This window comes from Dasypus novemcinctus, chromosome 3 (assembly GCF_030445035.2).
Source record: "Dasypus novemcinctus isolate mDasNov1 chromosome 3, mDasNov1.1.hap2, whole genome shotgun sequence".
In the NCBI taxonomy this organism is placed as follows: domain Eukaryota; kingdom Metazoa; phylum Chordata; class Mammalia; order Cingulata; family Dasypodidae; genus Dasypus; species Dasypus novemcinctus.
The window spans coordinates 46766457-46785608 of record NC_080675.1 but is presented as its reverse complement, the minus strand read 5'-3'; the positions used below and the strand labels follow the sequence as shown (position 1 = coordinate 46785608).

At 38.0% G+C, this 19152-nt stretch overlaps 1 protein-coding gene across 2 annotated transcripts in view; it reads right to left on the bottom strand.

Annotated features, from left to right (window-relative positions):
* Positions 1-18731, bottom strand: part of WDR89 (WD repeat domain 89) — a 49133-nt gene extending 30402 nt beyond the window's left edge. Inside the window, exon 1 of one of the 2 annotated variants that reach the window (XM_004477258.5) lies at positions 18651-18731. The gene's annotated coding sequence lies outside the window, so the exon portion shown is untranslated. Of the gene's footprint in view, positions 1-18116 lie in introns of both variants that reach the window. The other variant, XM_004477257.5, reaches the window with a different exon arrangement.
* Positions 18732-19152: the final 421 nt, after the last annotated feature.

Here is a 19152-nt window from a genome sequence, read left to right as displayed (position 1 = left end):
TCAAAGAGTCTTTTTTTAAACAAATAGGATATTTGCCTGTGTAGGGAATCTAGGCAAACTCCCGTCAGAGTGTCAAATGCTGCCTCTTCAACCCCGTTCCTAAAACTTTCTTCCCTTTATCATTTTCCTGAGTTCTGTGCTTCCCTTCTCCTTGAATCCTACTGCAACTGAAGCCCAATAAGGTTTAACAAACATTTTTAAAAGCAGTTAACGATATGCCAAGCACTCTTCTAAGTGTTAGAAAGATAGTGATAACTAGAACTTGGTTCTGCCCTTAAAGGACTAACAGTATAAGTAGGGAATTTCTTTGTCTTGAAACACTGATTTTTGCATATACCTACTCAAAAACCTTTAGTAACCACTTCAAGAATTTTATCTACAAATACAGTTCTTTCTCAAACTCGACCTTTTCCCAAACTGTCAAATATCTGCTATATAAATACCCGGATTTCCTGTCAGAATTTAAAACTGAGATTATTCAAAATTTACTTCCTTAACTTCTCTCTTACACCTATGTTTTCAATATCCATGAATGACAGCAAGTCTGATAACTGGTAGCTCCTTTACTCCTTTCATAATAAAGTTTAAATTTCTTCACTTAGCATTCACTCTCCTCCATAACTAATTCTTTTACTTTCTTCCAGGTGAACCCTATGACTTTGTCAATATGGTCCAGTCAAGGAACTTTGAATATGTTGAATGTGAAGAAAGGCAAACAGGTATATAAAAGTATTGGCAGGAAGAGAAGTAGAGAAACAGTTTAATGTTGCTGGATCATGACGTATAAGGTTGGAAGGGGAGAGAGATGAAGCAGGGCTAGTTCTTATACGCCAACCTAAAAAGTTAGAATTTTATTCTTTGGATTATGAGGAGTCACTAGAGTCCTCTTTTTCTCTAGCACAGCCAGATTCAACTGTTTGAATAAATAAATGAATTGAAAGATGTTTGAAGCAAGGAAACAACATGGTCAGGTTCTGCCCTGAACAAGGTGGCAGAGTGAGAAGCTTCAGGGCTCCAAGGTTCCGTGCCTTGTTCTAACAAGAACTGGCAGAAACATCTTTCTCAAAGCTCTAGAAAACAGTTAAAGGACTGCCATAACAAAATGTGTGCCAAATCAAGGAAAAAGCTATTTAAAAGCAGTAGGATATTGTGGGGACCTGGTTGACTAGTTCCCCACCCTTCACTGGCTAGGTGCACAGCCAGCCCACATTCCCAGCGTGAATCCCTGATCCCAGTTCCAGAGGGGGCAGAGTAACCCTTGTGCACATACTGGGACATATATTCTGGCCCAGTCTGCTTGGTGTTGGCCTAAGAAACTCACCATCCCAGAACTTGCCCTGTGTGTAGAAGTCACATTACAGAACTCTCCAAGAGAACACTGTGAAAGAGCAATCAAGTTGTGCTGCATGGGACAAGAGATTGGCAGGTGTAGGACATACCATGTAGTGTCCGGGACTGTGAGGAGAGTGTTTCCTAGGGAAGAAGGGACGTTAAGAAGCTTGTATATAAGGAAATTCCTAGGGTCAAATGTGCAAGCTCCAGACAAGGTACATATGCAGAAAGGACTAGAGAGGCCCCTATGCTTTGACCTGGAGTATTCACTAAACTCACTGTATAGATAAGCCCTGGAAGAAAGCACTGAGCACAAGTCAATTTGCAAGGACTGGAAAAAAGTTCTTTTTTTCCCTCTTCTTTTACTATTTTATTTTTTGTTAGTTCCTAGTCCAGAAAAGGAGATTAAGCATTAAAAACCATCAAAGACAAGGATCAGAGCAGGAAAATTCCAGAAAAAGGCTAAAAAAAGTCCTAAAAATGGTCAAAGGGCTAAATGAAAATATGAACAAAAAACTAAAGAAAACTGGAAAAGTGACATATGAACACAAAAAGACTATCAATATAGGGAGGCAGATATTATGAAAAGGAACCAAATGAAGCTAAAGAACACAGTAACAAATTAAAAATTCCCTGGAGGGGTTCAACAGCACACTGAAGCTGGCAGAAAAAAATTCAGTGAATTTGAAGATAAGACAATTGAAACTATCCTGTCTGAGAAGCAGACAGAGCAAAGAATGAAGAACCTGAGGAACCTGTGAGAAACCATCAAGTGTATCAATACACAATTTGTGGGAGTCCCAGAAGGAGAAGGGACAAAGAGAATATTGAAAGAAATAATGCCTAAAAATGTACCACATTTAATGAAAGACATGAATATAATACACATCCAAGATGCTCAATTAACTCCAAATAAATCCACACTGCAGCATGTCATAATCAAATCATCAAATGCCAAAAATAAGGAGAGAACTCTGAAAGTTGCAAGAGAGAAGCAATGTGTCACACGTAAGGGAGCCCCAATAACATTAAGTGAGGACTTCTCATTGGAAAGCATGGAGGCAAGAATGCAGTGGGAAGATATATTTAAAGTGCTGAAAGCAGAAAATTGCCAACCAGGAATTTGCCAGTGGCAAAACTATCTTTCAAAAAAATGGTGGGAGGAGAGTGGATGTAGCTCACGTGGTTGGTCTCCTGCTTCCCATGTAAGATGACCCAGGTTCAATCCCCAGTACCTCCTAAAAACAAAACAAAACAAAACCAAAAAAGAAAACCAATCCAGTAAAACATGTGATGGACCAAGAGAATTAGCCACTTCTCCCCATGGAAAAAAGATTAGAATGGTTCCTCCAATAGCCTCCTTGTTTAAGGAAACATGAGGAGAGGAAACAGAGTCCCCACACTGCATATTCGATATGCAACCTTTTTATTTAGGAGAGAGAGGAACAGGAGGATGTAAAGGGAATGAAAGCCTGGGCATATTCTGCATCTTCTTTTCAATTTGATTCTAATTAATCTTAAACTGCTTTTGGATGAAATAGATGCTTTTTCTTCTGTGACAGATAATAGAAAGTCACATGTTCTTTTAAAGATTTATTTAAGACAAACAAACTTACTAGCTGGTAATGACTAGAAAAAGAAACTACAGTAGCTATATTCCCAAACCAAAGTTATTTGCTTCCCATGTATGAGGTCCCCAGTACCTCCTAAACACAAAACAAAACAAACAAAAAAAGCAATCTAATAAAAAATGTGGTGGTGGTCCTCCTAAAAAAAAAAAAAAGGGAGGGATTAAGACATTCCCAGATAAACAAAAGCTAAGGGACTTTATCACCACTATATTGGCTCTCTAAGAATAAATGCTAAAGGGAGTTTTGCAGATTGAAAGCAAAGGACACAAGACAATTGATAAAAGTCAAACAAATATAGATAATAAAATAAAGATAATGACATAGGTGAATATAACTACCAGTACTACTGTATTTTTATTTGTAACTCTACTTTTTCCCTCCTATAGGATCTAAAAGACAAATGTATAAAATAAAATGATAAATCAATGACTTTGGATGTATAATATATAAATATACAATTTGTGATAAGAACTACAAAAAGGTAAGGGGAAGGAAAATATAGGAACATAGTTTATGTAAGCTACTAAAGTTCGTATTAAAGCAAACAAGATTGTTAGAGTTTTAGGATGTTAAATTTAAGCGCCATGTTAACTATTAAGACAAAGAAAATATTAAAGAATATGCAAACTCATAGAAACAACCCAGTAGAGTACAGATTACTAGGGGGAAACGAACTTGGCTCAATGGATAGGGCGTCTGCCTACCACATGGGAGGTCCATGGTTCAAATCCCAGGCCTCCTTGTGGAGCTGGCCCATGCGCAGTGCTGATGTGCGCAAGGAGTGCCCTGCCATGCAGGGGTGTTCCCCGCATAGGGGAGCCCCATGCGCAAGGAGTGTACCCCATAAGGAGAGCCGTCTAGCGTGAAGAAAAGTGCAGCCTGCCCAAGAATGGCGCTGCACACATGGAGAGCTGACACAACAAGATGACGCAACAAAAAGAAACACAGATTCCTGGTGCCACTGATAAGGATAGAAGCGGTTACAGAAGAACATACAGCGAATGGACACAGAGAGCAGACAAATCGGGGCGGGGGGGAGAGGAAGGGGAGAGAAATAAATAAAATAACAAATAAATCTTTTAAAAAAAAGATTACTCTGGGGACAATAGAAACAATAGAGATTAACGCAAAATAAGTACAAGGTTTCTGTTGGGGGTGAAGGAAAAGGTCTAGTAATGTAGTAATGGATGGTGGTAAAGATACTTCAAACACCGTGAATGTCATTAATCCCATCAAACGGTATGCTTGGGAGAGGCTGGAGTAGGAAAATTTATGTTGTGTATGTTTCCACAATTAAAAAAAAAAAAGACAGAAACTAGAGAGATAATGACAATAAGTACAATACTTGATACTAGATAGGATCTAGAATGGAGAAAGGCTCAAAAGAACGGTATTGGAACAAAAGAAAAAAACCGGAATATAGAATGCAGGCTTTATGTCAATGTTAAATTTCTTGAACTTGGTAACTGTATTTCAGGTGATTACATAAGTGAATATCCTTGTTTGTAGAAAATGTACATAGAATTATTATATGTTCAAGGATTATGTGTGTAACTGTTCTCAAATGTTCAGGAAAGACAGGGTGGTAGAGAGGGTGAGAAAGGAAGGGAGAGACAGAGATAGAATGATAAAGCAAATGTGGCAAAATGTTAAAATTATGGTTCTGGGTAACTGGGGGGTTGTATGGGAGTATGTTAGAGTTCTTTCTATGGGGTTTGTATTATTTGTGCAACTGTCCTGTAAGTTTGCAATTATTTCAGAATAAAAAGTTTTTTAAAAATTACGCAGTCAGATTTTTTTAATGTAATTTTAAAAAATAATAATAAATAAATATTAAAAATAAAATAAAATAAAATAAAAAAAAAACAAAAACAAAAAACAAAAAAAAAAAAATTACACAGTCAGAGTCATATTTTATAATGCCCAGATTTTATAAAAGAGAAAACAGATTAAAGCAGGGAAGCACAAGCCTGGAGGATGGAAGAACATAAAGGCTACAGAAAAGTCCAGAAAAGATATAGTGGAGAAAAAGAGCTAGTGGGCAGGCTGAAAAGGCCTAGAAAAATATCTTCTAGGGTTTAGGACACCAGGCAAAGGCTGAACACTGCCCACAGGAGAGGGACAAAGGAGGGAAATCGCAATGACAGAACTGTGTGAGTTGAAACCAGCGGCTGCTGCTGCCAGAACCATCCCCCACACTAAAGACACTTAGAACTCCCTGACCTCTGGGCCTGTGACTACAGACAAAGGGGGCTCGAGGAAACTGCCACCTCAGGAAAGGGGAGCAAAAGGGGCACAACCAAAGGCTGACCCAGCTTTTGACCCACAAATTTGGACTGCTGTGTCCCAGGAGCCTCCCAGGCCAGGTGGGGCTGCACCATTGCTTGCCTTGGGAGCCGGCAAGGGGCTAAAGATATACAGCCCTCCCAATCTCTTCCTCTACTAACAGGGACTGATTGCTGAGGACTTAGAGGGGAGAGGAAATATTTCCAACTAGGGAAAAGGGAGGGGGCTGCCAGAGAAGGCTGGAGAACTGTCTCAGATAAAGTTTGAACTACAAAGCTTATAGCCTCCAGACAGGAAGTTCCATCACATTGATCCCCTCTGTGCTGCAACAAATACACTCCAACCAGGCACTGAACTAGACCTGCCAAAAGAGTGCCATCTGTTGGCAGACCAAGGAAGCACACTCAAGAAAATTAAAAATAAGGAGGAGGCTTTTTCTAGCCTCTATATCCTCCCTCCCCAAAGCCCTAAGAAGTGACTGTCTAATCAATTACTGGCTCCAGGACCCAGTTTTGAACAACCAGCAGGACAATCCTAACAATCCAGGTCAAGTCAAGAATCAAAGAGCAGTGGTAACACACAGTCTTCTGCCACTAAATCCCTACAAAAGAGAACAAAATTGAGCATCTGAGTACACTACATCCTAATCAGAGCCTAGATATCAGCAAAAAATCAAGAGCCATACTAAGAAAATAGAAGACATGGACTAGGAAAAGGAATATATCAAAGCTCCAGAAGAGATGCAGAACTTGAGAGAACTGATCAGTGAGATGTGCACAAACTTCCAAAATCAAATTAATGAGTTAAAAGACAATATGGTTAAAGAGATAGATGACATCAAGAAGACATTGAGTAAGAGCAAAGAAGAATTTGAAATCCTGAACAGAAAAGTAACAGAGCTCCTGGGAATGAAAGACAAAATAGTTAAAATCAAAAACACATTTGAAGTATACAAGAGCAAACTCAAACTTATAGAAGAAAGAATAAGCAATACCAAAAACAGAACAGCTAAAATTGAAGAGAGAAAAGAATGGAAAAAATTTAACAGGGGCTCAGAGAGTTGAATGACAACACAAAATGCAACAACACATGGCGTGGGAGTTCCAGAAGGAGAAGAAAAGGGAAAAGGGGCAGAAAGAGTATTTGAGGAAATAAAAGCTGAAAATTTCCCAATTCTCATGAAAGAAATGTACATGTCTAAGAAGCATACTGTACCCCAATCAGGATAAATCCAAATAGAACTACTCCAAGACACATCCTACTCAGAATGTCAAATGTGAAAGATAAAGAGAAAATTCTCAGAGCAGCAAGGGAGAAGCAAACCATCACATACAAGGATATCCAGTAAGACAAAGCACAGATTTGTCTTCAGAAACCATGGAGGTGAGAAGACAGTGGTATGATACAATTAAGATACTGAAAGAAAAAAAATGCCAGCCGAGAATCCTTTATCTGGCAAAATTGTCCTTCAGATATCAAAGTGAGTATAAAATATTCACAATCAAACAGAAACTAAGAGAGTTTGCAAAAACAGAATTCACCTTTGAAGGGAATATTAAAGGAAGCCTTAGAACCTGAAAGAAAAAGACAGGAGAGACAGGCTTGAGGAAAGTATAAAAGAAAGAATAGCAGAAAGGATAACCAAAAGAGTAATAAGACAGACAAAAATAAGATATGACATGAAAACCAAAGAATAAAATGGAGGAAGTAAATAGTGCATTTACAGTATTATCACTGAATGTGAATGGATTAAACTCCCCAATAAAAAGATACAGGCTGACAGAATGGATTAAAAAAAAACAACATGAGCCATCCATATGATGGTTACAAGAAAGCCACCTTAGATCCAGGGATACAAACCAGGTGTAAACGAAAGGTTGGAAAAAGATACTCCATGTAAACAGTAACCAGAAAAGAGCAGGGGTAGCTATACTAATATCAGACAAAACAGACTTTAAATGCAAAAAGTTATAAGAGATACAGAAGGCAATTATATATTAATAAAAGGGGAAATCTACCAGGAAGATACAACAGTCATAAATATTTATGCACCTAACCAGGGTGCCCCAAAATACATGAGACAAACTCTGGGAAAACTGAAGGGAGAAACAGACATCTCCACAATAATCGTTGAAGACTTCAACACCCCACTCACACATCATTAGATAGAACAACTAGAGGAAAGATCAACAAGGAATCAGAGAACTTGAACAATATGATAAATGAATTAGACGTAACAGACACATATAGAACACTGCATCAAAACACAGTGGGTTATACATTCTTCTCAAATGTCCATGGATCTTTCTCCAGGATAGACCACATGTTAGGGCACAATGCAGCTCTTGATAAATATAAAAAGACTGACATTACACAAAGCACCTTCTCTGATCATAATGGAATGAAACTGGCAATCAATAATAGACAGGAAAAAAGTAAATTTGCAAACGTGCGGAGGCTGAACAACACACTCCTAAATATCAGTGGGTCAAAGAAGAAATTGAAAGTGAAATCAGTAAATAATTTGAGACAAATGAAAACAAGAATACAACTTATCCAAACTTATGGGATACCATGAAGGCAGTCTTGAGAGGGAAATTTATAGCCGGAAATGCCTATACTAAAAAAGAAGAGCTGAACTCAAAGATTTAACTGAACAACTAGAGAAACTTAAACAAGAACAGCAAACCAACCCCAAAGCAAGCAGAAAGAAAGTTATAATAAAGATCAGAGCAGAAATACATGAAATGAGAACAAAAAAACAATAGAGAAAATCAACAAAACCAAAACCTCGTTCTTTGAGAAGATCAATAAAATTGACAAATCCCTAGAGCTAGACTAACAAAGAAAAAAAGAGAGAAGATGCAAACAAATACAACCAGAAATGAAAGGGGGGAAGTTACAACTGCTTCCACAGAAATAAAAAGAATCATAAAGGATAATATGAGAAACTGTATGCCAACAAACTAGACAACCTAGATGAAATGGACAAATTCCTAGAAATGCACAACCAACCTACACTGATGCTACAAGATATATAAGAATTTAACAAACCAATCACGTTTAAGTAGATTAAATCTGTTATCAAAAATCTCCCAGCAACATTGTAAATCCTCACAAGGGCCCATTGGATGAAATGGGGGAGAGTATGGGCCATGATGTGGACCATTGACCATGAGGTGCAGAGGTGCCCAGAGATGTACTTACCAAATGCAATGGATGTGACATGATGATGGGAATGAGTGTTGCTGGGGGAGGAGTGGTGGGGTGGAGGTGGTGGGGTTGAATGGGTCCTCATATATTTTTTTAATGTAATATTTTTACAGAATCAATAATAAAAAAAATAAATTATTAAAAAAAAAAAAATCTCCCAGCAAATAAAAGTGCAGGACCAGATGGCTTCACAGGTGAATTCTACCAAGCATTTCAAAAAGAATTAACACCAATCCTATTTAAACTCTTCCAAAAAATTGAAGAGGAGGGAAAATTACCCAACACATTTCGTGAAGCCAACATCACCCTAATATCAAAGACAGATAAAGACATTACAAGAAACTTAAAGACCAATCTCTCTAAAGAACACAGATGCAAAAATTCTCAACAAAATACTTGCAAATTGAATCCAACAGTTTATCAAAAGACTTAAACATCATGACCAAGTGGGATTTATTCCTTATACGCAAGGTTGGTTCAACGTAAGAAAATTAATCAACCTAATACACCATATTAACAAATTGAAGGAAAAAAAAAAAAAGATCACCTCAAATTGACACAGAAAAGGTATCTGACAAAATCCAGCATTCTTTTTTGATAAAAACACATCAAAAAACAGGCACAGAAGGAAAATTCTTCAATATGATAAAAGGCATATATGAATAACTCACAGCCAAGATCATACTCAATGGGGAAAGGTTGAAAGCTTTCCCTCTAAGATCAGGAACAAGACAAGGATGCCCACTGTCACCATTGTTATTCAATATTGTACTAGTTCTAGCTAGGGCAATTAGGACAAAAAAAAATTTAAAGGCAACCAAATAGGAAAAGAGGAAGTAAAACTCTGTTTGCGGATGACAGGATCCTATACTTAGAAAATCCTGAAGTATCCATGACAAAACCACTTGAGCTAATAAATGAGTTCAGCAAGGGTCAGGATACAAGATCAACACACAAAAATCAGTAATGTTTTTGTACACCAGTACTGAATAATCTGAGAAGGAAATCAGGGGAAAAATTTCATTTTCCAAAGCAAAAAAAGACTCAAATACCTAGACATTAATTTAACCAAAGAAGTACAGGACCTATATGCAGAAAACTACAAAATAATGCTAAAAGAATAAATACCATGAAAATGTCAATCTTACCCAAACTGATTTATAGACTCAATGCAATAACAATCAAAATCCCTACAGCTTACTTTACAGAATTAGAAAAGGCAATTACCAAATTCATTTGGAAGGGAAAGTACATCTGAATAGCCAAAAACATTCTAAAAAAGAAGAGCAATGTAGGAGGAATTTCACTACCTGAATTTCACTGTAGCATCACAAAGCTACAGTGGTCAGAAAAGCATGGGACTGGGGAAGTGGATTTGGCTCAACTGATAAGAGTGTCTGCCTACAATATGGGACATCCAGGGTTCAAACCCAGGGCCTTCTGACCTGTGTGGTGAATTGGTCCACGTGCAGTGCTGATGTGCACAAGGAGTACCGTGCCACGCAGTATGTTCCCCGTGTGGAGTGCACCCTGCAAGGAGAGCCGCCCGCATGAAAAAAGCACAGCCTGCCCAGGAGTGGTGCCGCACACACAGAGAGCTGACAGAGCAAGACACAACAAAAGGAGACACAGATTGCCGGTGCCGCTCACAAGAATGCCAACTGACACAGAAGAACACACAGCAAATGGACACAGAGAGCAGACAACGGGGGGGGGGGGGGGGGGGGGGCGGAAGGAAAGGGGGGAGAAAAGTTAAAAAAAACAGCATGGTACTGGCATAAAGACAGATACCTTGAAAAGTGGAACAGAATTGAGAACCCAGAAATAAACCCTCACCTATACAGTCAACTGGTTTTTGACAAATCTACCAAGTCAGTGGTAAAGGGACAAAACAATCTTTTCAACAAATGGTGCGGGGACAATTGGATATCTATAAACAAAAGAATGAAAAAGGACCCCTATCTCACTCCCTATACAAGAGTCAACTGAAAAATAGACCAATAACCTAAATATAAAAGCCAGGACCGTAAAACTACTAGAAGAAAATGTAGGGAAACATCTTAAAGACCTTGTGGTAGGTGGTGGTTTCTTGGACCTTATACCCAACACACATGCAACAAAAGAAAAAAATAGATAAATGGGACCTCTTTGAAATTGCACACTTTTGCACCTCCCAGGACTTTGTCAAAAGGGTGAAAAGGCAGCCCACTCAATGGGAGAAAATATTTGGAAATCACATGTCAGATAAAGGTTTAATATCCAGGATATATAGAGATGTAACAACTCAACAATGAAAAGACAAATGACTCATATAAAAACTAGGCATAGGACCTAAATAGACATTTGTCCAAAGAAGAAATACGAATGGTAAAAAAACACATGAAGGAATGCTCAACATCACCAATGATTAGGGAAATGCAAATAAAAACTACAATGAGATATCATTTCACACCTATCAGAATGGCCACTATTAAAAAGAGAACTACAAATGTAGGGGATGTGGAGAGATAGGAACTTATTATTCACTGTTGGTGCGAATGCAGAATGGTACAGTCACTGTGGAGGATTGTTTGGCAGTTCTTAAAGAAATTGAATAGACTTGCCATGTGACCCTGCAATACCACTAGTGGGTATATACCCAGAAGAACTGAGAGCAGTGACAAGAACAGACATCTACACACCGATGTTCATAGTGACATTATTCACAATTGCCAAAAATTGGACACAACCGATGTTCACAGTGACATTTTTCACAATTGCCAAAAATTGGAAACAATACAGGTGTCCATCAACAGATGAATGGATAAACAAACTGTGACCTATTCACACGATGAAATATTATGCAGCTGGAAGAAGAAATGAAATTGTAAAACATATGACAACATGGATGAACCTGGGACATTATGTTGAGCAAAGCAAGCCACACACAAAAGGACAAACACTGTATGATTGCCTTACTATGAACCAAATATATTGTGTAACATTGTATGATTCAAAAAAAAATTATATCTAGTATTTAATTGAGAAATGTATGTTTTTATTCAACTGTGTTTTCTTTTTAGTTTTTAATTGTTTATATTTTCAATTATTAAATGTACAAAATAAAGTTAAATAAAAAAACAATGGACCCCGAACTGAACTAGAGAGTAGGGATGGAGGGGGAAAACAAATTTAAGAAATATCCAGAAATGAATTGGTGAAATTTGGCACTGATTAGATGTAGGAAGAGAGGAAGGAAGAGAAACCTAGACTGATTCTTGGGTTGGATAACCAGTTGGAGTAGAATCAGGAAGTGAATCCTAAAATCAACAATGTGATTTTACTCTTCATTTTTTTTGTGTGTTTATGTATATGGACTGGATACTACTATATATAGATACATGTGGACTAAATACTTCTAAAGTGAATTTACAGTGTAAAATGTTCCCCCTAAAATGCCCTCCCCCCAAAAAATTTCCACACAGAAAGATGCTTTAGCATATTAATAACTATTTAATTCCCACAGTCAAACAATGGCTGAAATTAGATTAAGTCAGAAAAGGGCTTCTAGACAATGGCTGGCTTATAATCATGTTGACACGTCTCTCATACCCTAAAGTAATATTTTATAAATATTGAGCTTGTGTAAAGATAGAGCAGGGCAGACCATCTCTCTTAACCACTTCGTGCCATATCGTGGGAACATCTGAATCCAGTAAGTTCTAAACTCATTTCCTCTCTTCTGAACACAGTAAAAGATCCTGGTATCAAAGATATAACCGAAAAAAAACCATAATTCTTGAACTCTGCTACAAAAGCCGGATATTAAGTGGGGAAAAATTAAATTTATTTCATAGATCTGAGGCGAAGGATGAAAAGGACTGCAAAGAATACACTGCCAATTGTAACTTTACTAAACAAATGAATTAGACTTAAGCTATAAAACTATTTAAAATTTGCCTTTGGCATTGAATACTACTGCCATCTAGCAGCAGGTCCAAATATCAGAGGATGACAAAATTCTTTTAGGATGTATCTCCAGAGTCTCCAAACAGAAAAGATGAGTATAATTGAGAATGAACTAAATTTTTCTTGGTTGTTCTTTTCCTTTCTTCCCAGGCAGAGAGGTATTACCTATAAGTAAACGTCTAGATTTTATCCTCAACCCTGATCTCTCTACATAGTTCCAAACCCCTATTTCTAATGTCTGTCTAGACATTAGATGTGTTGCTAAAACTTCAAATTAAATATATCCAAAATAGAACTTGCACACCTGTATTCCCAGTCTCTTTTTTTTTTTAAGATTTATTTTTATTTATTTCTCTCCCTTCCCCCCCACCCTGTTGTATGCTGTGTCCATTCTCTGCATATTCTTCTGTGTCTGCTTGCGTTCTTGTCAGCGGCACCAGGAAACTGTGTCACTTTTTTTGGTTGTTGCATCATCTTGCTGCATCAGCTCTCCATGTGTGCAGTGCCACTCCTGGGCAGGCTGCACTTTTATTGTGCGAGGTGGCTCTCCTTGCAGGGCACACTCCTTGTGCATGGAGCTCCCCTATGCAAGGGACACCCCTGTGTGGCAGGGCACTCCTTGTGCACATCAGCACTGTATGTGGGCCAGCTCACCACATGGATCAGGAAGCCCTGGAGCATGCCCTGTAAGTAGAGCCGCCCCATGCAAAAAAAAAGTGCAGCCTGCCCAGCAGTGGCACCGCACCCTCAAGACTCAGAGGAAGCTCCTTTTCCTTGCGCTCATCAGCACTGCGCATGGGCCAGCTCACCACACGGGTCAGGAGGCCCTAGGTTTGAATCCTAGACCTCCCATGTGGTAGGCAGATGCTCTATCAGTTGAGCCAAATCCACTTCCCTCTTATTATCTTTCATATGCAGCTACAATAACCTCTCATGTACCTGCCACAGAGTGGGACAGGAAACCCTTGATTTAATATCTAACTGGTTCCTGGACAAAGATGACAAGAATAGGACAAATTCTTACTTCCTGCAGGAGAAATATATAAAGGAGTTTGTTCTTAGAAATGAATTTCATGTAATAAAAAATACTGAAATTTGGCATGACTCTAAATGGGAAATAAAAGCAAATATATGTTTCACAAACACTCCTTAGGGTACAAAACTAAATACTTAAAATGTATCATATACATTCTATTCTTGTTCTGTATGTGCTGCAGATGTCGAATGGATGTTTGGATATGTGAGTTACACACTATATTTTAGGGCAATGCCAGACACATGAATATTTTAATGGATAAAATATGTTACTATAGTTAGTAAAGTATTTTCCTCCACAACAGAACCACAAGAGTTTCTACTCTTAAAATTCCTATTTCCTTAAGTGATCTAGATCTTACCCAACATTCAAGATCCAGTTCAAATGTACTATGAAATCTTTCTTAACCCAGTCTGAAAGTGAACTTCTACTTCTCTGAATCCAAAGTATTGTCTGCATTATTTAATAATAATTAAATACAGTTTTAATGAAGTTTTATTTATCTCTAGTTACATTGTTTTACTTATTTATATTTGTTTCTCTTAAATATAAAGCATAAACATCTTAAGGACAAAGACCTTGTTTTTCTATTCTCTAACATCACTCCTCCAGCTACCCAGGCTAACTCCACAGCCTATTCCACTAAATCCTACATCCTGTGGGAAGAGTGTAACAGTACAAATACATGCAACATATACCCAATGGAGGAAAACAAGGAGACAAAGATAAGAAACTACACGTATATGCAAAACAATAACAATCTAAACAGGAAAAGACTGAAAACTCACCAAAATAACAACAACAACAAAAAACCCTCAAGGCTCAGAGGGAGGTCCTCTTCCAAAGAAAGCAAGGGCTACTGAATAAGTAAATTTTTAGTAACAATACTTATAAAACATCCATAATCGTAACTTTGAGAAAGTTAATTCACTCTAGCCTCCTAAAGTCAAAGGAAGCACTACAAAGCATAACCAAGGAAGCTACAGACAGTGTTAGGATTTTAAACATCACCTTACAGATTTAAGTGACTTGCCAAACAGCACTCAACTAATAAACCACAGAGCAGGTATTGGAAACTCAGGTCTATTCTAGAACCCACACTTTTAAATGCCTAACACTAATTCTCAAATGATATAAAGGTCATACTTTATAATTCTTATTTCTCCTAACCGAAATTAATCATCATGATTCAAACAACCAAGCAATATACAGCAAGTATTTAAAGTATACACATGTGGAAAACTTAATATTTTTTGAGATAATGGCAATATTAGTTATGTGAAATCCAGAGCAAATTTTGGTTGCCCAGAGCGAACAAGCACATTTCCAAGTACTTACAAGCTTAAAGAAAGATTTAAAATAATATTAGTTGTAAAATATAATAAACTAAGAATATAAGCCATCATCAGAGGCTCTTTTCGTTATTGTTTCGCACTAATATATGATGGGTTATGACACTGAATAAAATTAATGAGGAAAGAATTTAACAGTGTTTGTCAGCAACTGTTCTAAGCACTTTATAAACACTCACTCACTTAATTCTCATAACAATCATATATATGAGGTATCTATTAACTGAGGCAGAAAGCAGTTACAAATAAACAGCCCATGATCCTACACCTAGTAAATGGAGCCAGGATTCATCCCAGGTAGTTTGGTTTTAAAATCTGTGCCCTTAACCACCAGCTCTATTGTAATTCAAGGGATGATGAAATTCATTTTTAAAAAGCCAATAAAAAGTAATACTGATCAGAATGAATGTCCACAAAGAGAATGGAGGCATCTCACTTACCTCATTATGTACAATTTAACACTAAGAAACATATAAAGGAACTATTTTAACTGACATGACAAATAGACTAAATTATCTGGAAAATATTTCTTTTTTTTAAAGATTTATTTTATTTATTTCTCTCCCCTTCTCCCCCCCACCCCGGTTGTCTGTTCTCTGTGTCTCTTTGCTGTGTCTCCTTTGTCCGCTTCCGTTGTTGTCAGCAGCACGGGAATCTGTGTTTCTTTTTGTTGCATCATCTTGTGTCAGCTCTCCGTGTGTGCGGTGCCATTCCTGGGCAGGCAAGGAGGCCCAGGGTTTGAACCATGGACCTCCCATGTGGTAGACGGAGGCCCTAACCACTGGGCCAAGTCCACCGCCAGGAAAATATTTTTAATTGTATGTGGTATACCAAGCTTATTGCTTTGGAAGAAGAGGCACCTTTTAATTTTCCTATGAAACTGTAGTGTTAGTAAAACAAACTGAAATTTGGGGCTATACTAATACTAAGTCAAAAGACTTGAAAGGAAGATCTTTTTTTGGCCCAAACAACTTATGAAGAGGCAAAAACTGTGCACGAGTTTTAATATAAAATCATACAAACTTGTGGTATTCACAACAGACAATGCAAAACTGGAACCCTTTTAAAGTACAATGGATACTTAATACAACCTTATTTTTTTTCATAAAAGAATGCTGCAGTTTGCAAGGACCACAGTACTTATTATTTCATCTGTTTCTCACCCCACCTCTACGTGGGACAAGTACTATTACTCTTATTTTACAAAAGCATAAGCTAACACTTAGAAAGGTTAAATATCTGGATAGTCTAGATATATCTTGACTCCAAGTGCCCCTTCAATCATACCATGGACCAATGACTTTACACTTTATACTCTTCAAATTGTTTTATAATGATTACTGCTTAGTCAAGAAAATCTGGAATACAATTCAGTAGAACACATAATGGAGTTTTATGATCCTTAAAATTTTAACAGAGATTTGCCAAAAAAAAAAATCTCATTTTTGTATGATATCCAGTTCATCTAGATGGAATAATAAAGAACAAAGTTAACTACAAAATGAACCTGGAACACAAGAAAAAGCTGCACCTAAAGCTATGTACATTTTAAATGCCTAAACATGAAATACATGTTTTTTTCTCTTCGAATCCTTAATAGACTAAACTGGAATAGGAAAGGATGTTTTATCCTTCTTTATACCATTTGTGGTAGGCTGAATAACAGCCCTCAAAAACATCCTGATCCTAATCCCTGGAACGAGTGAATGTTTCCTTATATGGCAAAAGGGACACTTCAGATGTAGTTGTGGTAAGGGTTTTAAAATGGGGAGAATATCCTGGATTATTTGCATGGGCCGTAAACTTAAACACAATTGTCCTCATATGAGGGAGATAGGACTACAAAAAAGAAGGTAATATCACAACAGATGCAGAGACTGGAGTGATGCATTTTGAAGATGGAAGAGGGGCCACAAAACAAGGAATACAGGAGGACAAGAGAAGCTGAAAAAGGCAAGAAAATGTATTTTTTCCTTAAAGCCTCAGAAAGAACCAGGACATCCTGACATAAGCCCAGTAAAAGCAATTTTGGACTTCTGACTTCCAAAACCGTAAGAAAATAAATCTGTGTTACTTTACGCCACTAACTTTATAATGATTTCATACAGCAGCCACAGGACACTAATAAACCCTTCAATGTGTTAGCACAAAAATTTGCAAATTGGCCCTAAATATTCAACTGAGTTAATCTGCCTCTATTTGAAGAACACTCCAGTTCCAAAATACAGAAATTCTCCTATTTCCAATTAGTCTTTGCAATCAAGTAAAAAATGAAAAATCTTAAATATGTAGTAATATATTTCTACAAAACATGTAAAACTACATTGAATATATAAAGCATTATAGGGAAAAGGCAGAAAATAGGATCTTCAGTTAAATATGCAGCTAATAATAAAGCTGCAGAAAAAAGTAGTTATGATTTTAAGCTAAAACAAAGATAACTCAAAAACAACATAGGTAATAAAAGGTGAGAGAACTCAGAAAAGCAGTTATGCATGTTGATCTTTTTTTTCTGCTTTTTAAAAAAAATTTACATAAAATTTTATATAAATGTTACATAAAAAAATATAAGGGATTCCCATATGGCCCACTCCGTAACCCTCCCATACTTCCCTACATTAACAATATCCTTCATTAGTGTGGTACATCTGTTACAACTGCATGCTAACCCTTTACTTTATGTAGTTCAAGGTAAGAGCAGGAATCAGACAAATAACACATGTGCATTTACAAAGAATGTTGTCCTGAATTCTGGGCAAGCAGTTAAGAGGTCCACAATGGCTTGAGAGGTATTTCACACTTAAGTGATACTACTAGGCTGCATGCTCCCATTATTTTATTCTGTGTACTAGGTTCAAATGACAGTCTAGGCTCCACAGCAAAGTATTTGACTAGCAGAAACAGTCACATTTAGGAATCTGTATTTTATATCCATTATTTCTTTCAATCTTCTCAACTTTAGGAAGAACACAAGCTGGTATTGATTGCAATTCTGCAGTTGAGGAAACTGAGAGGGTGACTTTCCCAATTACAGGTTAGTAAATTGCTCCTACTCCGGTGTCTTTCTACTAGATCATTTTACCTATATAAAAATAATTAATTTACTTCCAGATATTTTGTATTGAACTTTAAAATAATTTTAAGTTAGGAGAGAAAACAGGAGCAATATTTTAAAAGTAATACCATCCATTAAGCTTAAATCTACGGAAACCAAATGCCGTATTCTGTGTGAGTTGTCAGAACCCAGCTAAAGAGAACACGTGCACGAATAATTTAGTAAGTCTAAGTCTCGAAACTGAGAACAGTAACAACACCTACCTCTTTACAATGCTGAGATTAAACGAAAAAACACTGAAGTGCTGAAGTGCTAAATACGGTGGCTGGTATCATGGAGAAAAAGCCGTACTACATTACGTCTCTCCTCAAAGGAAATTTTGCTTCTGACTTCGGAAAACACCAAACCCCGACGGTGGGCAGAGAAAGAATGCGGGGAAATGGGAGCAGAGGGGGTACAGGTAATGGCTACTTTTCAATGAATTCCTGGAGAAGGGCACTTAGCTATTTCTGCAGAACCACGAAAGTGCTGGGAAGGCGTCGGTGCCACCAACCTCAACAGAAGTCACACAGGGCAGGGACAGCGCGGGTTTATCCCAGGGGCTCCGTAGTAGTCCGACCCCAGAGAAGCACCAACGCTTGGCTACCTCCTCCTGGGACCTCCCCATTTCCCTCGGCGCCCGCCGCGACAAAGGTTCAACGACTCCTATTTCTAAACTCAATTAAACACTGTCGCTGCCTGTCAAGGGAGCTTCCCATCCTCGAGTACCCCACCTTGCCCAGACTTGCAATAAGTACCTCCACAAGCCCACGGCGTGCCCTGGAGAAAGCACAGGCTCAGTAACCGCTGCGAGCCGGGGACCGGAACTCCACCCTCTACGCTCCTGATTGGGTAGGGGAGCAAACGAAAATGCTTAGGATTGGTTAGCCACAGATAGGGGAGGTGAAATAGGCGGGGCATGGGTGCGCTACATATTTGCCAAGAACTGGCCTACGGTTTGCTCCCGATTGGACAAAAGTAGGATGAGTGCGCCTGCGTAGACTAAGTTTACGTAAACTGCGCTACAACCACCGCATCTTACGTATGTTTACGTATGTCTTGACGGCTTCTTTTGTTGTGCTGACGGTTTGTTTCTGGCTATGTGGCCAATAAAAGGCAAGAATAAAGACGGCTCTACCTCCTCCCCGGAAGGCAGGATTCTTTTGTTGGTACTAGGGAACGTTTGAGCCTTTCAGCGTTTAGACGCTAGAGTTTCCACCGAGCGAAACTCGGGTAGGGAAATGTTCTGATGACTAGGAG